At 43.7% G+C, this 26,207-nt stretch overlaps 1 protein-coding gene across 2 annotated transcripts in view; it reads left to right on the top strand.

Annotated features, from left to right (window-relative positions):
• The first annotated feature begins 1,262 nt into the window (after nt 1-1,262).
• The window catches only part of LOC119176906 (uncharacterized), a 566,139-nt gene continuing 541,194 nt past the window's right edge, over nt 1,263-26,207 (top strand). The window contains exon 1 of one of the 2 annotated variants that reach the window (XM_075878066.1): nt 1,263-1,377. The gene's annotated coding sequence lies outside the window, so the exon portion shown is untranslated. Of the gene's footprint in view, nt 1,378-2,762; nt 2,880-26,207 lie in introns of those variants that run through there. The other variant, XM_075878065.1, reaches the window with a different exon arrangement.

Here is a 26,207-nt window from a genome sequence, read left to right as displayed (position 1 = left end):
AAAACCACGATATGATAATGAGAGACGTCGTAGTCGAGTGCTCCCAAAATTCTGACCACCTGGTGTTTTTTAACGTGCACTGACATCACACAGTAAACGGGCCTCTACCATTTAGCCTTCATCGAAATGCAACCGCCACGGCTGGAATTGAACGCATAACCTTTGGGTCAGCAGCCCAGTACCCTAGCCGCTGTTCCATGGAGGCGGCAAATTGACAACGTTTAAAATGGCATAACCTTGAGCTTATTGGCATGTCTTCATCGTAGAAAAACCGTGTGGGCACACGGGTTAAGAAAGACAACATGACTTTGAACCGCTTTCTAAAATGTAACCAATAGGATACCAGTGCAAAGTCCTGTTGTTTTTCTTGTCTCGTGGGTCCACGAGTTTTTTTTTTTTTTACTATGGCAGCGTTTGTCACGTTTTTTTTTTAAGTTGTCATAACGTGCAGAGGAAAAATAAAAGAACGTGAACTAGAGAGCTATAAAACTTGGACAATCTGAAGAATGCGCTAATGGCTTATTAAACTTGGACATTCTGAAGATTGCGCTAATGGCTTATATCATGGCCACAAAGTCGTCTCCATTAAAAATGCATTCATAGCGAACGTCTTAGCAGAAGAAGAGATGGAAAAGCACTTACTAGAACCTTAGTGAGTTGTTTTTATATATAAAGTGACGCGCTATGATCTTAACTGCAGGCAGAACTACGAACTCACACTGAGGTGTGTGTTCGAAGTCGACCAAGAGTAAAAATCACAACGCGAGGTAAGCGCAAAGGACAATTAAACGACACATTGCAAAGTACAAGATAAGCGCTCGCCATTGCTCTGAAACAGTGCGTTGGTGGGGACGAACATGCGTCTGTCGTGTTAGCCAACGAAACTGATAAGGAGTCGTCCTTCCAAAAAAAAAAAAAAAAGCGCGTCAAGTCAATGTACGTGAAAGATATAACGCACTGTCGCTGCCCATCCCGGTGGCGGATGAATATACTCGGCCCTCGATCATGCTTGCAAACATTACGACTGTGGCGAACCTCTGACACGCATTCGGCTCAGCGCTGTATGCACTGGCGCTGACGCGGCATTTGTAACCGGCGGTGGCACCTTCGGTTGCGCGACGAGCGTCAAGGTTTGCCTTCCGCTTGATTCTCCTCGACACAGATCCCGAGCGGGCCGATTGAGGCGCAACAGCCGCGCCCGGGCCTGGGGCGCGCCGCGTGGCGCCGCCTGGCGAGCGGGCCCGGGGCGCACGCCGGGGGACCGCACCCCCTCGTCGACGCCACACTCGCCAGCGGCTGCCGAGAGACCCGCGTGCTCCCTGCAGGGAAGCCCCGCGTGCTCCGGCTGCGTCAGCTGCGCCGGTACGCGCGGCCCAGGTGAGACTTCGATTCCGTCTACCTGCGCACGCACAAGTCGACGCGTGCATTTCAGTGATTGGGCATGCGCTGTCGAGATGGTGTGCACAGCACCGTGCGTCACGAACTGAGCATCTTACCAAAGTGCACTCGCGGGCACCCTTGAGTGGCAGTAGAAAACTACTGCCGGACGTGTGGTCGGCAATACACGGCTTTTCAAACTTACGCGATCAGCGACGTTGAGTTGTGAGTGAGCCTGGGGCTACTGACGGCTGCGGGTCATTTCAAATTCTGTATTCAAATCGAGTGGGGTGACCATGTAGATATCGCAAGTAAGCAAACTTGGCCGTTTTTACTTTATTTCTAGCGCGTATTCAAACACTCTTAAATTTGAACACGCTCGGAAAAGCAAGGCTACAGACTTTATTTTTTTCTTCTTCGACTCAGGATAAAATTTTGTTCTTATAAGACATGAAAATTTGTGAACAGGGGTTGTCTTTGGAGCCCACGTTTCGACAGAACTTGTCTTTATTGAGGCTGCAACATAAATAACAACGTATAAAACATGTAAATATGATGTTTTTTTATTCTGTAAGTACAAAATTGTTTAGAGGCATATGCTTTCGCTCAACGACACTTGAGCTATCGGTACACTTGTACAAAAATGTTTTATTAAAATGAGCGCCAACTAGCTAAGTAAGCGTACATAGGTGCCTTAGCTTCAGTGAATGACCGACATAGTTTGTATAGAGGCGCCGTTGCTTCTTTTGGTTATGTATGTGATAACGAAGTAACACAATATCTCTGGGATTAACTATTGACGTAGGTTAGCGGTGGAAAGTGGTTTAACGACTAAATGCATGCCGTTATAAGCGTTAGTGGGCTGATAATAGCAAAGATAACTTTTTACGCTTCTTTGTTACAGATGGTATACGTTATGTGGGTACGTTAAGCATTTCTTTAATGAATGGTAAATACATCTAATTCATTTCAGAAACGAGACCCACGTTTTGTAGGGCTGTTCTACGGAAATTTTTTTGTAGTTGTAAAACAGAGGAGAGCACTGCACTTTCGGTTAATGACGCCCACCTCTGTTCACTGACTCGAATCGAATTCGACTAATTTATTCCATTCAAAACAAGTGTGTGGCCTATGAAGTATTGCAGACATCAGACATTAAGCTTCGTTCTCTAGAATAATAATATCCCTTGTATTCCCATTTGAAGGTAACCGAGGTGCGTCACTGAATAAATGATCACCTTCGGCCTGACCTCATTGGGAGATGTGGTGAACCTTCTTTTTTTTTTAGGTGACCTTGTGTGACGTTGCTTAATTATGTTATTTTGAGACAGAAAGTAGATTAATTATTATGTTCGAATGAAAGCACTGTCATTTAGCTAGGAAAAGTCAAGGAACAATCTCATTGCTGTTTGTTGATAGTTGGTAAAGAAATTGTGCGATGAACGCTTAAAGATTTGCTGCTGCGTAAGTGCTCGTCTTACGAAGAAGGCGGGACACATCAGGTATTTATAACGCAAACAATTTCGTAATAGCTTAATCGCGTGCCCCCCCCCCCCCCTCCATCTTCTATTCGTCGACCTCGTGTCAGCTTGACCCAGCCACTGAATACGAACTGTAAAACTTGCTGTACTCTTACCACATTGGCTACCTGAATATGCACGCGTGGAGCGCGCTTTGCGCACGGTTAGAACACGTCTGCACAAGGTGAGCATTCACGCAGCCACGCATGGTGCCTTTGGTTGTTCCTAAGCGAGTGCCTCGTCTACGAAGCTCTCGTTTTGGTATTGCGAACACTTCGCACACCTACTGCGACCTTCGTTCTGTGGATTTGTTGACCACTGTATAGTGATCGCGTGATTTTCGTGCTGCTACAGTATTGAAAATGCCGGGAGTGTCTAACGTTGATTGCGTCAGTTTTTTAATACTCTAACTGGGCATGCCGGGAAATGAGAAACAATGCATTTACCAACGTGCTTTATCCGATATAAAGCTCTTTTTTTTTCAAAGTTAATGTGGTAAAGCCCGTCTGATGGGCGTTCGTGAAAAAGCATACGCACGCATAATAGAATAATAAAAAAAAAACGTCGAAGGGGTCGACTGCCTCAGATAGTGACATGAAAAGAATGCGGTGAATTAGCGCTCTATGCACGCGGCTCTGAAGCACGCCCGCTGAATTCTGTTTTCATTCGAAACGTAGACAGTGCTCGGATGGGGCGGATTAAAAATGCATAGGGCTTCCAGGCGGCGGTGTTTCATCAATACATTGGCGGTAGCCGACTAAGACAAGAGTGCCTTTTGCGGGACTTGGCTCGCCATCGCAGCGGGTATAAATACCATACGTATGGCGCTTCCCACATATTTAGTGCCGAGCCAATCTGCGAAACACGTTTCGATATAACGCGCGGGTGAACAGAGAGTGGGGAGGCAATGCACTGGCGACAATATTTATTAACATTTTTTGGTATCATTTTGAACGGCCGAGTTACGCAGCTACGGGCGACTCGTGAAGTAACGCGATGCCTTGTGGCACGCCGCAGGCTGCTCCTCTGAGTTACTAATAAAGGCGAGTAGAGATTTATGGAGCCGCCAACTGCGTCATGAAGATTTATGGAGTGCAAAAATACAAGTATATCGAACTCGGTGCCGACGCTGTAGCCTTGGGTTATCACTCTTCGCGGTGATTGCTGAGCACGTCTCTCAATCTCTCTCCCTCGTGGCGACTAATCACGTCTGCCGTAAATAGAGTGAGAGAGAGAGAGAAAAAAGTATAACAGTCTCCAGTGTCGGGAGCAGGGGTCTGTCACACTATTTATTCTGAGCATAAGCGCGTTACTTCAAAGTGACATCACTCACAATTAAAGCCGTTCTCCATTATATAGGCACACTTTCGGGGTGGTGTAATGGCGAACAAACCTATCAAACTAGTCACTGTGTGTAATGAATTAGATGGAGGCTTCTAGAAATGTCCGAAGAAAATAAATCTACTGCCTACATCTGTAGCAACCAAGTGAAATAAACGAAGTTCCTTCCATCCTCTCCCCCTCAAAACTAACAGACAACTATTGAAATGAAGATTTTGGTTGTTTATAAAAATAGGTGAAACGTGCAGCCTTTATTGTGTTTACAATACCAGAGAGGACAAAAAGTGCGGGCCACTCGCCGCCACGTGTAAATTGAGAAATAGCGACTCTTCGGGTTTAGATACTTTGGGATATCTTATTCACTCAGAGGTAAATATGTCTTTAGCAGTAGAAATACCTGAATAGTTTGAGAGCAACTAGATGTATTCCTCTGCGTGAATGTTCAGAAATGAGAACTCGCAAACACGAAATGAATACTTCTGCTTCGTATAAAGTCTCTTAAAGCACTTGATGTTCTATTTTTTTCTAAGATTAACTATTCACTGAGTACCGGGAAGCCACAATAGAATTAGTGGAGCCTTGCTGTCATGAATACGGAGGCACTTTTAACTTATTAAAACAAATCTGTAAGGCATTTGGTTAATGGAGTTGCGCTTATTTGAAGCTCAGGTAAGCGTTCACTTCTCGTTGAAGAGTCGCCACCGAAGCGCAGTTGGGATCAGTGTAACGTATACTGATAGGAATCAATTTATTAGTATCTTAGGTATAGTGCATCCAGGACGGGACAGAGAAGAAGACCCATAACAAATACTCTACGCTATATTTCAGAGAATATCAATAACCAACAAGCCCACTGTGCAACCTTCATTTCTTAACCTCGTTTCTTACGCGTAGTTTCGCTTTTTTAAAGTTTTCCGAAGCCTGCCCTTAGGCATTGTAATTGGTGGTGTCAGAAATGTGCATGATAGTTCGTTTTATGCATAAAGGTCCAACTCGCTTGCTGTGGAAACGCTGAGGTATATACGTGACATCGGCTACTTCTTTTATTATTTTATGTTATTTATTATTTAAGAACTAGAAAAAATCAAGCAATGTTTCACTCAGTGCTGGAAGTAGAAATTTTAAGTATGTTTGTCTTGATTCAAAACTGCGTTACTTCGATCACACTTCGCCCCGCCGCGGTGGTCTAGTAGCTAAGGTATACTCGGCTGCTGACCCGCAGGTCGCTGGATCAAATCCCGGCTGCGGCGGCTGCATTTTTGATGGAGGCGCAAATGTCGCAGGCCCGTGTTCTCAGATTTGGGTGCACGTTAAAGAACCCCAGGTGGTCGAAATCTCCGGAGCCCTCCACTACGGCGTCTCTCATAATCATATGGAAGTTTTGGGACGTTAAACTCCACATATCAATCAATCAATTCGACGACACCTAGCAGATTCACCAATAAACTAAGTTTTTGTTTTTAAAAAGAATCCTGTATGGTTTGTAACGTTTCTTCACCCACCACGGGAGCTGCGCAGTAATATTGTTTTGTGAGTTTGACTCCACACTCGTCGGGAATCAATTCGTCGGGAATCTAAAAATTCTTAAGAGCTCCCGTGAACAAGTTGTTGCACGGCTTGATATAGATAGACTTGAGACGTTGATTGTCTGGTCGATTCACTTGTACAGTTTTCGGAAAGGCTGTCAGCTGTAGCGTGCAGGGTTTTTTGGTGAGCACATATTGTCTAGCGGGTCAAGCAAATAAGGACGACATGAAACAAATACGCGCATTGCACATCAATGAGATTTTCTGCATAACACCGCAAAATAGCCTGTCGTCGACATAAAAGAATTTTATCATCGGACAGTTGACGAAGGACACGAGATTTTACTTATTTAAGCTGTTGCCAAGTCATTCTGACGTTGCGCGAAAGGTGCGAGTGGACGCAGCCGCTCTGTGGTGCCGGTGGTGTTGCCTTCTCAACGTCAAGAGGAGATGCAGCGGGAAAGCTCCGCGATTTCGCACACGATCGAGTTGGTGGTGGAGTGGGATTGGGACGGCTTTACAAACGTATCGCCATCCAGACAGTCTGCAAGCCTTACCACGACGGGAGGAGGTTCAATTGTGTTTGTTTTCTATGTATTGGAGTGTCATTATCTTATGCCAGGTGTATTTGCTTCAGGGAATTCGTGAAGGCACAGTTTCTGAAGGCAAATAAACGATCACACATGTTCTGTGCAATTGCCCTAGCGTATGTGTACAGAACAACAAGGAAAGACGAAGCAAAGAACACTCCTTGCACCAGGTCCGGTAAGCTTTGCAAACGGCTCCCTACGCGAAAGAAATTACCTGAAAGACCTTCGTCACAGCCTACACAGACGATTGAAAAGCCTTGGCGTGATTTTTAATACAATTTACACTGTTTCAAAAACTATGGTCACCGAGACAGTGTTTGTGCGGAAAGATCTTCTCCTCTCTTACATCTTCCTCCCTGTTCCAATGATGCGGTGCATGCAACCATTGGCTCAAGTGGTTGTTAAACAATGCGCCATCGATCTATTATTATCTCATTATGCGAGAAATACCGCTTTTAGAGAAGCAAGAAAAATACCAGATCGAGTAGAAAATGAGCAAATATGGTACTCGCTTCATTTTCGGGAATTTCTCGCAACTATTTCACAAGTATGACGCATAACATACGATGAAAGAAAATGAAATAAACAGTAAGGTAAGCGACAAACAAAACTGAAGAGAAAAAAAAAAGACAGCACAGAAAAGGAAACTTGCGAGATGGACGAACAAACTGTATTAGTAATAGTGATACAATAAAACCTAACGTATAGATTAGTGCACTATTGAAGGCGTAATATATCTGGCAAACAGGAGATTAGCTGGCAGGTAAGTGGAAAATATACGGGCTTACCACTGAATTTACGCAGTCTTTGATGGTCGCACCTTCCTATAGTCCTAACGTAATTATGGTTTATCGAATTATCTCGCCAGGGTCACAAGGTCTCGGATGTTCAGGTTAATCTTCAGAGATGCGTTCGCGCTACAAATAACAAACTATACTGCCTATACGTGCATGCACGCACGAGAACCTGCGATGTAGTTTTATGATCACGCTATAGTTTTGTTTCTGTGGTTTTAATCTTGAACAATAGATTACAGGGAGCCTGTGAAAAGTGTTTAAAAATAACTTTTATCAGATATCGCTCTAGTTGTTCGTTAAGTTCACTCTTCGTTGATCCCGCCATCGTATCCCCCGAAAAATATTTCCCGTGCCCTAGTGTGGAGGTGCACGCCGCACAATCACAGGCCCCGTGATCATTCAATACAGGTGCAGTGGACAGAATTTTCGTCGCTCCCTTCAACAAGAAGGAAAAAGTAGGGGGAGGACCAGAACAACAAGAGAGAAGGCAAGGAGGTTAACCAGGCACATGCCCGGTTTGCTACCCTATGCTGGGGGAATGGGGGAAGGGAGTATAAAGATGGCAAAGAGAGAGGAAAGAGAAGAGAAAGAGACACCTTTCTAAGAAACGATGGCACTAGTTCTAATTTAGGCAAACAAGGATCATTTACATTGTACGAGCGATGTAGCCAATAATAAACGTGGACGGGCTACGCTGGTTTGCAAACTCCGCACTGACGTAAAAAAAATGTTTGGCTCGAGTTTGTGTAAACAAGGGCTTGTGTAGAAGATATTCAATCACCTACGTCGTCGCCTGTCTTGGTTTGCGATGCAAAATACGATCCTCGAATCACGCCTAGTTATTCGAGCACATTCCAAAAAAACACACTGAAACTAAAGAAAAAGTAATCCTCACAAGTTAGTGAGACAGACAACTCATCGACGTTCGCGATGATATGATGGTGCGAATAAAGAAGTTCTTATTTTCTCTTACTCGTGTAGAGCCGCGCTTGTCCGCTTCTCTCTCATGCTTCGCTTGGGATTGATATCACTCTCGTTCTCACTTGCCCCTAGCGTAGGAGAACAATGAGTAAACATGATCTTGACTCCAGATCAGAAAGTCATCAGTACAAAAATGACTGCGGACTTCGTTCCGGTGAATTAGGATGTGATGTGATCTTCGAGAGCTAATAATTCCATTAAGGTTCGTTATTTTATTTGCAATATTAAGAAACGGAAACCAGCAAAAATAAGACAACATTAAGCCATATTCGCTTCGCTTGGACGTCAGAACGCCTGTGATACATTGGACGGAGGACCTCATGCTTGCCATTTTGAGGAGGCAGACTGTCTGGTTTGGCAATCTCTTGCGTTTTCTTTTTTGTAACTTTAATTTCTTTGCATTACCCTACTTTTCTTTTTAACTTCTTTGCTTCTGTTTGCTTGCATGAAGATAAATTAGGTTAGGCTAGGTTACATGAGACATGTGTCCTAACACCGTTCGCTCTACGCTGTGATGGTGCGGAGTATGAGACTTGGGCAATCGTTCTTGTCTGTGACGTAATAACTAGAGGAGTGAATATTAGTCAAAACATTCCGTTTTACCTTATTACCATGATTCCACAATTTTATAGTTTTTTTAACAACGCTTTCTAAAGGTTTCGTAGTTTGATATGCTCTGCTGTATTGACCACCTAACCGCTGTGAGAGGGTGCCCTTTGAACGGCGAATGTTTTGCTACATAAAGCAGAAGTTAAGCAAAAGCTCACTTGTCGGATTATTTAGCCGCTCGTCGGTGGGCGACGTTTGACGGTAATTTACAACACGCAGGGCCGCCTTTTGTAGCACACATGGAAGAATTGAATAAAAGAAACTTATTTTGGTTGACTGAAGAGTTGGAGAAGTGCGTAATTAAAAGTTTCTGCCACAGTATAGTCGAAGGAATTGACCGTTCTCTGAGCCTATGCGGCGTTTTGTAAGCTCTACTCGGGGTGCTCTACTCTTTCTTTCGAGCAGTGTGATGCACACGTGAGTTCGATACTGAGTGCGTCAAAACGAGGTCACTTTTCAGTTCGCTCGCCTATATTAGAGCAGTAAACTGCTGATGGGAGTTGCTTAGTGTTTAACAGCGACGCTGTTTACTCTAACCGTAATGTGTCCAACCCTATCTCCTAAAACCTCCATGCGCCGTCGCCTAGCAACCACAGCTGGTATGACGACGTCATGTCAAGCCGCGTGTGCACCGGGGTAGCAGCTACGCGCTGACCGCACCGGAGCACTCGTGCGAAGTAAAACATGGCTGCGCGCCAGCTGGAGTGACGTCATGTCGAGGCGTCAGCTACTCAGTAACCCCGCCCGAGCTAAGTAAACAAAATCTCGCCGTGTCGAGACAGTTGCTGCCATGGGTCGCCATTAGAAGTTACGTACTCCCGAGAAGGAGGACATGTTTTGCGAAGCGAGACTCGCGGTCCCTCCTTCCTCCGTGCTCGCCGCTATGCGAGGGAGACAACGGCAACGAAAAGCCGATCTCGAATGTTCCGAACCTCGAACAGTGAAGTTTAACCGATGTGTAGCCAAGTACCACGACGTTATAATACTGAAGCAGCCAAATTCAACCATATTATATTATAAGAGATCGTGAGATCAACCAGCATCGTTGTGCTGTGGCCTGACACGACCTCGTGGAAACTGCGTACCTTTTTTATGATAAATCATGAGTAATGCTCATGCAGGTACTCTTCTAGCGCGAAAAGTAAAGCCCAACGACAAAGAACTGCCAAAGATAAAACTGAGAGAAAGAGAGCCCGACGCAATGTGACCACTTTTGCCATTCATAACCTGCGACTAATGTAGTCACAGATTTAGCGCCACGTATTTGTCGCATAAGAATGACTGGAACCACCGTGGTAGCCTAACCCGTAAGGCGTTACGCTCACACGCTAGAGGACATGCGTTCGATTCCCACAGTGGCCGCCTCATGTTGATGGGGGCGGAATTCAGACAACGCCCCTTCGTTTAGTTTTCGATTCGCCTTAAAGAACCCTATAGGTGATCAAAATTAAACTAGAGCTCCCGCTATGGTCTGCGTCATCCTATTACCGTAATTTTATCACTACAGAATTATCTCAAACAAAAAATAAAGCTGTTTCTTTATTAAAGTACACATAAATATATGTTTGGCAATCTTTTAACCATATGGACAGTGTTTCAGAACGTAGCCAGTCCCTTCTAGTCTTTCAAACTTTTGAGAACTTTTGCTCTTCGCCTAAGCCCTTTCAACCACTGAAGTGAAGTTTCAGTTTCTTTACAATGCGATCAATTTTCCTACGAGTTACTGAGAATGTATCTATGATGCATTTACGGCCTCGGCATTGATCACTTTATGTTGATATTATAGTCATCTTTTGTACAATCGTCTACATCTCAATTACTGCACTACTGCAGTAAGACTACAAACGTGTCCCCTATATCTTTCTTGGCTTCATTGTACCGACTGCATCAGTCATGTTTAGACCATATTCATAGTTTGAGAGAATAAACGTTGATGTAATTAAATTTTTATGTGTGAATTACTTTGCCTTTCGCGTTTGGTCAGTGGTCTGGGCAGCACTTAGTGGTAGACAATGTGACAGCTTGCCAGTGATGGATAACAAAGGAGCAGTATTGTGCGAGCGAAGTTGGTATACATAAATATAGCTCGTGTTTTCTCTCAGTGCGGAATGTATGTTAGATTGATTCAAAAAGATTATAAAATATTGAGGAATTCTTTGAAGTCAAATATATATATATATATATTGTAAGTTAACTAAAAGCCTAGTATTTTCTCCAGCACGTGGCAGTTTTCATTTTTTTTCTTGCTACTGCCGTATCTCAGGGAATTATGTCTGACAGTTAAGAGACAGGGGAGATAGAATTTCACACGGCATGCGCTGACTGATTCTGTAATGAAATTGTGTTTTATCATTCATATGGACACTCTCGGCTGAACTTTGCCGCTGGCGTCAGTGTCAGCATCGGCGTCGGCGTCGTCGTCACTCACCGTATATGTATACGTATCTAATCTAGACTCCGGTGCGTGGAATCAAACGTGGGTCCTCTGAATTGCGAGTGCGAGGCGTCAACCACTGAGCCGCCGAAGAGCACGACCTTCAAACTTCAAACGGCAAGCGATTTATATCTACCACTTACCGTTGGTTACAGGCATCTCGGGGGGAGGGGGACTATCGTGTTTACAGCATTACCAGCAAGATGGCGCAATGAGTGCGCGTAGCAACATCGTCACGACGAGCGTCCGTGGTCTTATCTCCCACGCGCACATTGCCCCACAAAGAACAGGGGGTCGACGCTCCTCGCGCGCCCTTATCTCGCGTTAGGGAAGATCGTACGTCTTGGCTGGCGTTCATATTTTACCGGAACAATCCTGTTTTAGTTACCGGGTGCACAAAGGTCACTTCAATTGTTGCACAGTCTACGTTTGCGAAAAAAGCGCGGTTTTCAGGCACAGCGAAGTAACAACTGAGTTGCTTATTCGCGTTTACCTGTACTTGAGAGTACGTTTCATGCGTCATTCGTGCGTGAGAAACGTGGGACACATTTTGATCGGCTGGTCATCAGTCTGCGCGTGACCTTCCAATGTTCTTGCTATCTCGTTCATTGCTTCACCTTTGTGGCAAAGCTGTGACTTTTTTATTTCTCTCATTAATTGTATCACGTGTCGTTACTTACAATATATATGTCTACAGCTGAGGTAAGCGATGGCATAGTAGCTGGAAGTGGTATTTTTTGATATGAGAGCGAATGATATCGAAGAAAACAAAATAAATTCAACAATGAATAATAGTGTGCAGCATGCAAGTGTTCGTATTGCGCATAAGCTGGATAGCAGAAAGTCCGTTCATGCTCAAAGATTCCCGGTAGGCAATTGCGATAACGATGTCGTCCATCACAGCAAATTGTGTATTACAATCTTACTTTTTTCTTGTGTGAGAATGACTGTCAGGCACCTTTTGAGAAGGAATTCCTCCATCGAACCTTTAGGTTCAATCCCCCTGCTAGGTCGTCACTTGCATTTTTTTGTGCCATTGTCAATCTTGCGCGTCAGCGCACACTCACTAGGTTTAAAACATCTATCCGATGAGCTACGTCATGAACGCAGAGAATTGGGAAGGAAAACTTCCTTTACGAACCATAATCAGCATTTGTACGCTTATGCCGGCAGCTGCCAACTTATGCGCGCGTAGGGCGAGAGTGCTGCAGCGGTTTTAGACCATTACCGCGTCGTAAGAATGCCAGGAGGCAGGCGAGTGCGCGCCGCTCTCTGACTCGCGCGTCTCTCAGCACTTTCCGTAGCTTAAGCCACCTGCGTCCCGCCCACTTCGCACTGCTATGGCGTTATGAACGCGCGTTGTGCCATCGCAGGCCGGCGTCCGGTTGCCGACCGAGCTTTTGACGGCCGGTCGATTGTTGCCGGCGGCCCAGTACCGTCGGCCGGCACGACCAGTTCGTGCGAAACGCGGGAACAAATCTGGACAGTTGAGCTTCAGTGCCATGCTTCTAGGCAGTTTCAATTTTCCTGTAGGTGTTGCTACCGCGTACTGTCTAATCATCATGCTGCAGCTTTGCATTTTGCTTTAAAAGTGTGCAACACATGCGTCAGACAGCTCGAAGGACTGACGCTGCCCCGCTGGCGGTGGTGTGATGCGTTAAACTTGAGAGGTGTATAGTCTCCGTGACGAGAACTAATTGACCTTCGTAGTGAGTGGTCCTGTGTAGTTTTAGCGGTGCGCAACTCCTGCGAAAGTGGTCGATGGTACGATGCGGCTTTTAGTTGATGCTATGAATATCTTCACAAAAAAAAAAAGAGAAAGAGCGACGCACAATCAAGTCCCACGCGTCAAAGGTGATTGGGGTGATGGGGAGGTTTTTGTTTTGTACTACTGTGGTTGACAATAGTGTTAGTTCATAAATAAATTATTCCTGTGAAAATGTGTTAGGGGGCTGATCGTGTACTTTAGCTATACTTTCTGCGTGTTTCAGTGAGTCTATTGTCGCGCGATGATTCGCAGAGTTTATCAATATGCCTCTGAAGCAAAATATTTGGGATGTATAGGCAACAGTGAGCTTGTGCGATTGTTAGCCAGTAGAGCTCTGTGTGGTACAGGTGGTAGAAAATCACACTAGAGGAATATCATGAATTTCCCAGTTTTAATGATGGAGGCCAAGCAAACCACAAAATTTCGTGCATTTGTGCAGTTCCGAGATAATCTTCGCCGGCAACTGCCACTACCATGTATACAATTTGTGACAGTGACACCTGAAAAATTCCTAGCCTGCGAATAGAGGTAATAATGTGAGCTCATGTTATACCTGACAGCTTTTTGCGCCTACTTTGCACGTGTATTTCGCACGCACACTCTAAAATGCACCCCAAAGAAGGGATATGCTTGCTTTAATACATTTTTTACATACTTGAATCTTGATACGATTTAAATCATATTCATATCAGTTGCATGACCTCTAAGCCTTGGAACCTCACTTTCGTGATCACCATATCTAGTAAAAGGAAACTCCACAGGCAGAGTTTTCTGATAGTGCGGTGCTCGGCCGTAGCCACTGAACTGCAGGTTTTTCAATGTGTGAAGCACTCAGAATGTTATAAGTCACTATGTCTGAATCAAAAAACGAGCCAACACACTATCAATAAGGTAAGGCAGTGTGGAAAAGGGAACAAAACTTACGACCGCGTGGAAGACCTGGTAAGATTGTCACAGTCTATATCAGGAGGGCACTGAAACCCACATGACGACTGATTTTGACATTCTAAAAAACAAGGCGTTCTCATTTCGGCAAACGCTAGGGTGATGGGTAGTTTTTCTTCCTGCACACCTTATGCCACTGTGAATACTGGGCGTTCGCATTTAATGACAAGAGTATTTATTATGAGAATTTGAAAGTACTCTAATGTAACCAGACGAGCTTTTATTAAACATATATAAAGAGGCCGAGGCGATGCTGTTTCTCCTCTCTACCTGATCTCTCCTCCTGACGCTCACACTTTTTTCCCACCCCCCTGCTACACTCTACTTTGCCACGGAAGTCAAGGCATAAATCAGAGAGCCTACTGCCATGCGTCTGCGCGTTTGCTCCTGGAAACTATCAGCAATGCTGTAATTGCATGATTTTGTCAAAGCGTTCTTTTAACTGGATTTGACTATGGTTATTCTTACTATCTGTGAGTGCGTGGCTTGGTATGATAAAGCAGGCTTTATGGCACGTAGTTCATATTGCGAACAGCAGTGCTTCTGGCACATGCTGAGTTTTAAATCTAGAAACCTAATAAAACCTCCAAACATCTGCTTGGCTATTCACGTGTAATGATCAATGGCCCCCGCTTTGCACTCTCTGACTCTACATTTGTAAGTAAGCTGGCGCCAGAGGCACTGCTGTTGGTAATAGGAACCATGGCCTATTTTATCGTATGAATCCGCCGCGCACTCAAAGATAGTAAAAAGAGCCATAATCAACTCGTGTTACAAAACCAGCTTGAAAAAGTCACGCCATCACAGCATGGCTGACAGTTTCCAGGAGCAGGCCTTCTGATTTATATGTAGACTTCGGCGGCGCAATCACTATAGAAAGAATATGGTACGAGGCCATAACGAATTGTGATTGAGCGTTGCGGGTTGAGTACGCACGAGACATTCACTCAATTGCGCATCGTAGTAAAAAAATGGTAAAAAAATCTGATAGAGCAAAAAAAAAAAATAACTGGTGAGCCTGTGTCGGTTGGTCAATCCGGGTACTAAACTGAAAATTGGCCCTGTATCTAAATGTTTCACTGCAAATATCGTCTAAAGACAATAGTATTGCGTGTGGAGAGAGTGAACGAAACATTTATTTGATGTTCTGCGCAAGGAAATTGGCGAATTGTATTCTGGAAGCCCTGCGTTAGAGAGTCTCGATCCGTGAACCGAATGCGAGCCAGCGCATCGACGCACGTTAGACACGAGCGCCATCTGGCAGTTATCTTCGAAAACGAAGGAAGGCGTGCGTGCCCACAGATGCGTGCCTGTCTCAGAGGCGATAAGGTGTAGAGCGCAAAGCAATGGGCAGGTGCCACCACTGTGTCGTCTTAGCAAAGCGTTGAAAACACTTGCCTTTTTGAGCATCGCATTGCACTGTCAGCGCAGTGTGATAAACGCTACGGTCCTTAGAATTACTTATGTCTGCCTTCTCTAGTGTAACGGCACACATACAAAACATTGACGTGTTGTTATGGTGCCTCTGATATGCGCAATAAGGGCTTTTTAATAGACAATTGCACAAGTATGAACGCTCAAACTTGAGCAATATTGGTGGGTGCTGCGGATGAGGTTGGCCCTTTGGGGTATCGCGTGATGCCGTTTAGGTATTGTTACGGTGGACAAACGGATAAATGTACAGACAGACAGAGCAATATTTTTGCGTCGAAGTACCCCCAGAAAAACTATCGTCTATAATAAAGCGAGACAGTGACAAGCCTTACAGAAAAACGACTTTGTTGGCTGTGCTGAAGAAGTGGTTTACACTTTTACACATTGATTGGATTGATATGTGGGTTTAACATCCCAAAACCACCAAATGATTATATGAGAGACGCCGTAGTGTAGGGCTGTGGAAATTCAGATCACCTGGGGTTCTTTAACGTGCACCCAAATCTGAGCACACATGCCTACAGCATTTTCGCCTTAATTCAAAATGCAGCCACCGCAGTCGGGGTTCGATCTCGCGACCTGCGGATCAGCAGCCGAGTACTTCAGCCACTAGACTACTGTGGCGGGGCGCCCTTTGCACTTTCGTGTGGAAGAAAGTACATAGGACAGACGGGGTGCTGTCTGAAGGACCGGTTAAGCGAGCGCGATTACAACGCAAAAGAGCAATCAGTGGACACCGTGGTAACGATTGTAGAGATTATGGGTTAACAATCTTTGGAAACTGCAGAATTGCAAAAAAGGAAAAAGAAGCCTACAACTGACGCGTGAGATAATTGAAGCAGTCGAAGCCGTGGGCTTGGTAACTTGTGCGTAAGCTTAGTGTCAGTCAATCTATGCATGAAGGAAATAGGCTCCCTCGTGTCACAAATATATAGAAAAGGCGGGCATGATTCCTATTTTTTTCCACCCAAGTAAAAGTTTTTGGCAAGGCGGTTTGGCCATAATAAAAGGTTACATCGTATAATCTTAATTTTTTTCATGGTTACCTTAATTCGATGCCGCTTTCTTTTTTCATGTTTCTGTATTTATCCCGCCAGGAAAGGAAATGAAAATCGTTGTTTAAAGTTAGCAATTTAGTGTGTGTGTACTTTTCTTGTGTACCGTTGTTAAGTCGCGTTATATAGGGTACAGTTATGCTTTACCAACAGGTTCAGTCTTTAACCTTAGCATGCCGTTGCGTTGTGTAGTGGGATTTGCCTAAATTTGATGGCACATACCCGTTCATCATGATTGTTTTCGGGCATGGTGATACTCTCCACACAATTTATGCCGACCATGAGCAGTTTCGCTGTTGAAACTATATATAGTATTGCATAACAGCGTATAGAAACACTTTTTATTAACATGCTTCAACAGCTGTGGTGGTCTAGTGGCTAAAGTACTCGGCTGCTGACCCGCAGGTCACAGGATCAAATCCCGTCTGCGGCGGCTGCGATTTGTATGGAGGCGAAAATGCTGTAGGCCCGTGCGCTCCGATTTGGGTGCACGTCAAAGAACTCCAGGTTGTCGAAATTTCCGGAGCGCTCCACTACGGCGTCTTTCATAATCATATGGTTGTTTTGGAACGTTAAACCCCCACATGTCAGTCAATCATAAATGCTTCAACAAAAATAACTGTCATATTTGTACTCATAGGCATTCGCAGGTTTCCCCATCAGGAGGAGGGGCGAAAGTTCAATTGCAGCACTGCCCACCCCCTACCCCTGAACAAGTCAATGCACAGGGAAAATTTTGCTCCCCTCCTCTTACCTAACTAAGGGACGTGGTCGCCCCTCCCAGCCCCCTTCCCTTCTTTCATGTGTCTTTGCTTATGCTCGTGCGTTTAAGTTGTAAGCGAAAATAAAAATCTGCAGAGCCCCATAATTCTTGCGCCAAATGCCTGATCCACTCAGTGGTTTCTCGAAAGTGCCGTGTAGGAGCATCGCACTTTATTAAGTAGACGGAATGGCGGCGTTTGGAAGGCTGCCGACAAGACGTCCTTTTAGGAGTGACCGTGTGAGACGATGCAATCGACTGAAAATGTTCAGGCAATTTGACGCACGTTTCTCACATTGCAGTTCTTTATGTCCTGCAAGAAGTCTGGCCCCCAATTGTGTAACTTAATCCATTACGAAGTGCGCAGAAGTCTTTCACGTTCAGAGTGTAGCGGAAAATGTAACATGCTACAAACTTTTCTCATGCTATTTTTTTGTTTCACAACTCAAGGTCCCGTGCTGTTGGTACGCCGGAATGCCTCGTAAGAATAGGCGCCTCGGGTCACTCGTAATACGGGAGCCGTTGTTAGTGAATGCCTGCCGCACGATGACAAATAGTTCTCGTGAGCCATACGCTTCCTGAATTGAGTCGCAGGAGAGCGGGGAGAAGGATGACTAAAGGCGTACGATAAAGGCGCGTGCATTTTTAAAACCCAGTGACTGTTGAGGCCAGACTGTAGAAATTTCATATGAACGTGTTATCATGGCAAAATATTTTTAATGCTAGCAGCCCTACTTCGGGGTAGCTTGCTGGCCTGACTTTACGAACTCTTTTTTGTATTTTGGTAGAACAATATTGAATGACTCTATTTGTGTTTTCATTGTGACATCTCAGCCTAAACGCCCGGTAAGAGACGTTCAACTCGTAGAAAACAAGAAAGGCACAACGTGCAACTTTAAGTGTGTTCATTCGCTTGGACAGAGAAACGAAATACATATAAGTGTTGCATGCCGGCCGAAAATGTCGTTCAGTGTAACTCATGAAACCAGAATCGAGGGACTCCTGAAAATTAAAAAATAATAGACTCAAGGGTCTGCAGAACAAAAAAGCAAGGCTAAAGACTATAGAGGAAGTGGGATGAAGCGACGTAAGCACCTTGCTTTAAAGAAATAACAGCGGAATGATGGCTTGTAAATAGAGAGAGAGAAAGAAGAAAGATACTGCAAGCATGAGCTGGTAATTATCCCCTCTTTCGTAAGTGACTGCAGCCACGTTATGGACAATCATAATCGGCTTCTAGGATTATAATCGCTTCGATTACAGTTAGATCAAATAACGGGAGTTGTAGAAATAATTGGGCGTTCGGATTAAGATGCTGAAACACTCGTCAGCGGTAAGCCACGGCGGCACAACCTGAAAAAAGATCGACTGGTTCCGACGGCTGGATTTGACCTTTAGTGCATTTCTTTTTTTTTCTTGCTCGCTCAGTCAATGACATTTCGACCTCTTGTTACGGGATCATAAAGGTTAGCCTATCAGGGCGAAAGTCGGCGAAGAAACGAGTCCTCTAGCATTGTATTTTTAAGAAAAACAAGCGTATGGTTATGTAATGATCCGTTTTATGATCATCGGGCTTTATGTAATAATTGCAGCTACCGTTATTATTACGATTGATACCAGTGGTGACAATATTGAAAATACTCTCAATACATATTCCAGGGGCCGAATCCACAAACATTTCGCTTGGCTGCGCATTTTCTTAGCCAAGAATTATCTCCTCTCGAGGGATTAAGATAGCAATGGTACGAATTTAACTTACTTGGCACTTAAGATGGCGAGGACACACGAAAGCCGATGAAACGCCAAGGAAATAAAGAAGTGTGTGCCCATGATGCCATGATAGCGCGTGAAGCGTCTACCATCGAGAGTATACGATGACAGCTAATGGTTTACTGCATGTCAGCTTCCAGTTTCGTGGGCGTCTGTCTGCTACAGCAGTTACGCTATGGCCTATTCGCTGTCGCATCGTAATATAGACGTCTAGGTGTCCTGCGCAAAACCAAGCACTCGCGTTTTCATCAATGATCGTAGCTAAAAAAGTAATTGCTCTATGGCTTTAAGCACTATTTCATGCGCCAAGTACAAGTTAACAGCACTTCAGATGCACCACATCAATGAATCCGCACAAAAATTGATGCATTCGATGCATAAAGATGTGCACCAAACGTCTTCCCCTTTGTGATTGATTGATTAATTGATATGTGGGGTTTAACGTCCCAAAACCACCACATGATTTTGAGAGACGCCGTAGTGGAGGGCTCCGAAAATTTCGACCACCTGGGGTTCTTTAACGGGCACCCAAATCTGAGCACACGGGCCTACGACATTTCCGCCTCCATCGGAAATGCAGCCGCCGCAGCCGGGTTCCGAACCCGCGACCTGCTCGTCTGTAGCCGAGTAACTTAGCCACTAGACCACCGTGGCGGGGCCGTCTTCCCCTTTTTACCGCTACCCGTGAACTTACATTTTAATGAAGCTGCGCTGCTACTCAACTAATCCGGCATAATAGAGCATGGTATACTGATTGCCGCAAGAGTGTTTTGTAGCGAGACGTAAAAGGCTTCCTTCCATTAATCTTATTACAAGACACAGGATCGGCTTTTCTGCCTGCGGAGAAATTCTGTAGAAATATAGAACAGCAGTAATTAAATGGTATCGTGAGTACAATGCCGCAGGTTCCATGCACCACAGCATTTTGAAAAGCCGTAATGCGAGAACATGCATACGCTTTTATACGCTTAGATGTATGACCACCCAAAGCAAAGGAGATTCGTCAGGAGGTGTATGAGTGCTAATGCTTTTCAGAAAACACGGTGCAGTTATTTCGCCCTGCTGTGTTTGCCTGAGGAAACTTCAAGTAATGGACGTTCACGAGTCTTGGTGTCAAGTGACATTAGCACACGCGTGAAACAAATTGAGAAAAAGAGAGAGAGCTGGCTTAAGCGTGACTCTCATTTAGTCTTATAAAATCAAAGATAATGAAGAGAGTTTTGAGTTGATTAGCGAAAGTGTGCCTAAATGACGGTAATAGAAACAGACTGAGTATTCATTTAGTGAAAGTGACACTAGTGACAGCGAATTCAGGATAGTTGATTAGCGTTGCCATACGCCGATATTAAGTGCATGGTAATGTAGCCACACTTGGTGGCCTTTATCTTCGAGTCACTTTACGCAAAGGCTTTCCGATTATTTTTTTCTATTTTTCACCAAGTTTCACCGGACGTATAGCATTTGACATTTTTCAAGGGAAGGACGATATATTAACAATGAGATAAAAGCTGCAGGGACAAGCTCCCATCTCCAGCACTGCAGGAGTCGACTAGTGATTTCAGCATCCGACTAAAATCTGGGAGGTATAAGGTTCAACTCGCACTGGCACCGAGCACTAACCTTTTTTTTATAACACGAGACTGCTTTATGCCGAGGTCCACCAGCTGATGTACTTCCGTCACGGAAGTGACGTTGAAAAATATTTACTAAGTGATTGCGAAAAAATTGGTCCCGTATCTGCATGTTTCACTGCAAATGTCGTCGAACGACGACAGTCTTGCGTCTGTAGAAAGTGAACAAAACGTTTATTTGAAGTTCTGCGTGAGAAAATCGGTGAATTGTATTCTGGAGACGCTGTGTTAGAGTCTCGATCCATGCAGCGAAGGCGAACGAGCGCATCGAGGCACGTTAGACACGAGCGCTATCTGGCAGTTATCTTCGAAAACAAAGGAAGGCGTGCGCGCCTGTTTCGGAGGCGGTAACGTGTAGAACGCAAAGTGACGGGCAGGTGCCACCATCGTGTCGTCTGAGCAAAGCGTCGGAAATATAATACTTGCCGTTTTTGCGCATTGTGTTGCATTGTCAGCTCGGCGTGATAAACGCTACTGTTCTTAGAATTACTTATGTATGCCTTCAAAAATGTGAAGACACACATAGAAAGTATTGATGTGTTGTTATGGTGCCTCATATATGCGCAATAATTGCTTTTTAATTGACAATCGCACAAGTCTGAACGCTGAAGTTGAGAAATATTGGCGGGCGCTGCGGATGGGGTTGGCCGCTTGGAGTATTGTTTGGGGCCGTTCGGGGTATCGTTACGGCGGACAGACAAATGCACAGACTGACAGACAGACAGACCAAAATTTTGCTTTGAAGCGCCCCAAGAAAGACTGTCATCTTTAAAACAAACCAGAAGGCTTGCATTTGTCGCGTGGTGTCAAACGAACACCCTCCTGATTCTGAGCGCGTGGCGCTAACCATTACGCCATGGAGCATGCACTGGCGGGAGTGCTAACGGAGCCATTTATACACACCACACACCGTTTAGCAATGCTCAGAGCTTCGAAACTTTAGCGTGTTTTCAATCAGATGGCGCGACGGCCTCGTGTTGCGTGCGCTTTAAAGGTCATCGCCCTTCACGGAGCATGGTCTCTCCTGCGCGCGCCATCTTGTGATTCGGGAAAGGACGAAGGTCACTTCTCACGCTATCGCAGCCACGTTTACGAAAGGATCACGCTGCTGACACACGATGCAGGAATAATTGTGATGGTTGTTCGCGCTAGTCATGTGTATACTTGTGCACTCGTTCCTTGCGTATTTCTGTAGGAACAGCGCGCTTCAAGTGTCGAGCTGTGACAGTTGTTAGCCCACGCTCGTCCTGTGCATTCTAATTTCATGCGTGCTTTCTGCTTGAGGTGTGCGCTGAAAGTTTGGAGCTGCTTGGCGTTCTTGACGTGACTTTGCAATTTGTTGCTGTTGCTGAAACAACACACTATAAACGCTCAACTACCTCTGAAAAGACACGTTTCAATTTCGTGTTATAGTGATTTCTATATTGGGGGATCAGCCAAATTTTTTTAACAGGTTGTCCGGCTTGAGATTATGCGTTGTAGAGGGTATATCCTTATCTTGAGAAGATAGCTTTTGCACTCTCTTCTTTCACTCCCCGTTTGACCCAAAAGCACTTGCCATGCTTCCTCTTGAAATATAAAATTCAGACTTCATTCACCTCCCCCCTCCAAACTTCGTCCCCCCCCCTACCCCTCCAAGAGTGTTCAGTGCCGAAACACCATTATCATACCTGGTATATTACCTTTCACGTGTTTGAATATTCGAGCGGCGGTCAGACATCACAATATTTTGAAGAAAATCTAAACATGCATTGAGCTAACTGCTTGCGGTCAAGATGACTGGTTTTGTTGGAACACGTTTTCGTGCTACTTTGGTGGGATTCATTACACGCAGCAAGGCAAAAGGGCACGTACAGAGAGAGAAGACACAAACAGAATGATGAGTTTGTGTCTAGTCTCTGAGTGCTTGTCATTTTGCGCGCTTTATGTCATGCCGCTATCATATAAAGTATTACAACAGGCTATAGAGCTCTGAGGAGATGGTTTCCGATTGTCCCAAGAGGAACAGTTTAATGGCAAATTCATTTGCGTCATGGATAGATACTCGGCTTTTGGTTACTATACGGAATTTACAAAGAATTTATTTTTATCAACAACAGAACCAGTCCATATGACAGGTGCATGGACAAAAATCCGCGTATGAAGCTTGACTAGGTTTGTGCCCTTGATAGTTATTGCAAACAGGTATTACAATATGCACAAATATCACACACATATGTACGTGTACAACCACTGGTGATAGGTTATTTATTCTGATTGCGATTGATTAGTTGAAATTGACATATTCGACATATGCACTGTGTAGAAACAATGCTATATAGAGGAGCTGTGCTCCTAACTAATAATTGCTGGTTGTTTTTCTTTTTTTACCAATTTCATGCTAGAATCGTGACTGTACGTTGGAAAGTGAAAGAATGTCTTTGAATGCACACATTTTGTGTAAGATTAAACTGATTTTTATGCTGTAGAAAAGAAATTGAAAAATATGATGGTACAGAAGAGAACTAGAAAGAAAATAAGCAAAATTTCTATAAAAGCCACCCTAAAGGATTAAAAACGGCTTTTCATTTAAAACATACATACATACATACATACATGCATGCATGCATGCATGCATGCATGCATACATACATACATACATACATACATACATACATACATACATACATACATACATACATACATACATACATACATACATACATACATACATACATACATACATACATACATACATACATACATACATACATACATACAGAACACGTACATACACTGAAGTGTAAATAATAAGATGCTACAAAAGAAAAAGTCTGATACACTCAGTTATGAATACATGAACCTTAAAGAGAGTAACTTACGAGAGAAATCTCCCAACATTGTTTTACCTGAACTCGGCGTTCCTCAAACCATCTTGAAATAGCTTGATGTGTACTTTCTGCTGCTTTCTACTAACAAGCAGCTGATATATGAAATATACGAAGAAAGCCCCTGACAATGTCATGCTAATGAAAAGGGCCGTGCATCACGATGTTGTACATGTCTGCATATTACTCCATGTTTATTTGCATTGGTCGGCTCATTCAAAACACAATCACAATTGTTAGGACACGTTGGCTGAAAAATCAACAGAGTAAAAAGAAATTCTAGACGATACATAAATAAAACAATTCTGAGCTACTAAGCTCCTCGGTACAAACAAGGCTTCTAACCGCGCTTGTAGGGCCCATTGCATTTCTCTAAAACACTCCTTAAAAAGCTTCAAAGTTTGCACATCAGCACAGTTTTCATACAGCTGTCTCTTAGTCCACTTGAAAAAAAAAATCAGTTCACTGCAGGGCAAGGACTGCTTATTTTGTATGTGAGGTGATGCTCCAGTTCCCTGCATGTGTAAGTTGCTCCTGGTCTCAACTGCAATGTTGCTCAGCCCATATGTAAAATCAGAGATTATAATATGCCACCACAATGTAATTATGTTTCGTGTTCATGAAACATGGACCATAATAAAAGAACATAAGAACATTTACTTTCGCACAGTTTAAAAAATGGTGATACATTTGCATGCAGGTTTCACAGCTTATCTGAGCATAGTAATAATGGTAATAAGTACATCATTACGTCCACTTTCAAATTCGTTTCAAGTCGCCAGCCTCAATATTAGAGCACACAAGTAGCCCTTGTATGGCTAAGAAATGGTTCCGACATAATAAAAAAGACAATTAAATACATGCTAATGCTCCATATAATTTTAAATAAATACTTTCAGTAGTGATGTTAAGAAAGATGCATAGATGATAAGCCATTTACAGAGTACACCATTGCATTACGAAGAAGCCTATCCGAGCAAACACTACATAAAAAACTTAAATTTAAACAGTAGAAACAGAGAAATAGACTGTTGAAGAGGATGTACAGGCAGTGGAATAACGTTACACAAGTACTAAAACCTAGTGTTGGATATACTAGGAGTGTAAACGATCTTCTTCCACCCAAATAATTCATATGCAAGCACTTCCCAGAGTTAATGCACACATGAAATCATCGGTGCTATGAAAAAGTGTGTATTCTAAACGATTATATTGACCAAGTACAAAATTACTGCACCGATGGTTTTACTTCTTGTACTACAAAAATGCATTTGTTATCATTCTAGATTATAAATGACGTTTTCTATGTAAGTGAAATGAAGAGACGGGCAGGCACTTCGATTAACACGCATGTTAAAAATTTCAAGTAGATCAAATTGGTTTGTCCACTAACACTACAGCATGCTTTATATTAGTGTCATGGTTTGGTACCGTACATGAAACGTTTAATTAGGAACGCTGAAGTGCAAAGAAACTGCTGAATAATATACTGCTAAGAAGTTGATTTTGCTCCAGCCATCACAATGGGCTCTTTCTGTTGGCGCGCATTTTGTGTAGGAGTACACAGTTACCGGTAGTCGCTCTCTACTTGTTGGTCTTCTGTGCTCCGTTCGAGATACACTGCACATGACCGTGGAGCACCTGATCCCTTGTTACTGTAGCCACTTAGAAAAATACAGGTCATCGTTACAACCCCACTGCATGCAAAAGTGTACAGTTGATAAATATCTGCTCATATTTAGCTCCCATGTTTTCAGAATCCGATGACAAGTATAAAGAAATAATAAAAATGAAAAGAAGTCTCAACACATACACAAGCAGTGAAGACTGAAAATGTATTTTATGACACAAGTGCATAAATACGAATCAATTTTTAAGGCCTGAAAATTCTGCCAGGATAAGCTTATAAAGTATCTTCTGTTTCGACTTTACAGTAAGTGCGAGACGCCGACTAAACATGGGCTCACTCGGCCGCACAAGTTACACTGTGCTACAAGACAACAACTAATGCTCATAACTTTAAAGTTATCAAACGTAGTCAGCTCATCATACATTGTATAGCAGAGCAAATGGGCAGTCTAGTAGACACAAAGAACTAGCGGATCATGAGCGTGCTTGTTGCTCACATACATTTTTCTTAATGAAGTAAACCTTAAAAAAATCCATTCTATTAGAGAAAATGATCGTACGCAACAAACACACTTACAATCTGCCAAATAGTTTTATTGGGCTCCTACAGCTGCCACGAATACTCACCATTATTATTGATGTCAGTATCATGCTGGCTGGATATGATGTGTCTTGCACAGAACACTAAAGGTGCACTCCACGATATGGCTTGCATGGGTGCTGGCTCCATTGCACTGCTGCACAGCTAGGCTAGCCACGGACAGGGAGATGAGAAGCCACGCCTTTGAGGCATACCAAGAGTAAAATTTAGAGATCAACACTGCATACGTAGGTTAGATACACTTTGTAGAAAAAAAATATATCACTATGCAATTGTGGTGAGACATGTGTGGCTGAAATGCAACGTGGCACAACACCGTGAGAAAAAAAAACTACCTCAGGTAAAACGAGCATTTACTAGCACTGTGTGGTCTGAGGATTGTGCTATAGGTCTTTTTGCGTACAAGATGTGAACAGTCTGATGAGTTTCCTTCAAGATCAATTGATCCACTGAGTGAGTCACAAGCTCGAAAGCTTAATAAAGAATCAAAGTATTTGTGCTATTTCAACAGCACAAGATTTTCAGCCTCATATGTAGAAATTGAATTCATAAGCTGCAGGCTGTACACTTTC

Source organism: Rhipicephalus microplus, chromosome X (assembly GCF_043290135.1).
Source record: "Rhipicephalus microplus isolate Deutch F79 chromosome X, USDA_Rmic, whole genome shotgun sequence".
NCBI classification, from domain to species: domain Eukaryota; kingdom Metazoa; phylum Arthropoda; class Arachnida; order Ixodida; family Ixodidae; genus Rhipicephalus; species Rhipicephalus microplus.
The sequence above is the reverse complement of the archived record's forward strand: the minus strand, read 5'-3'. Positions and strand labels throughout refer to the sequence as shown.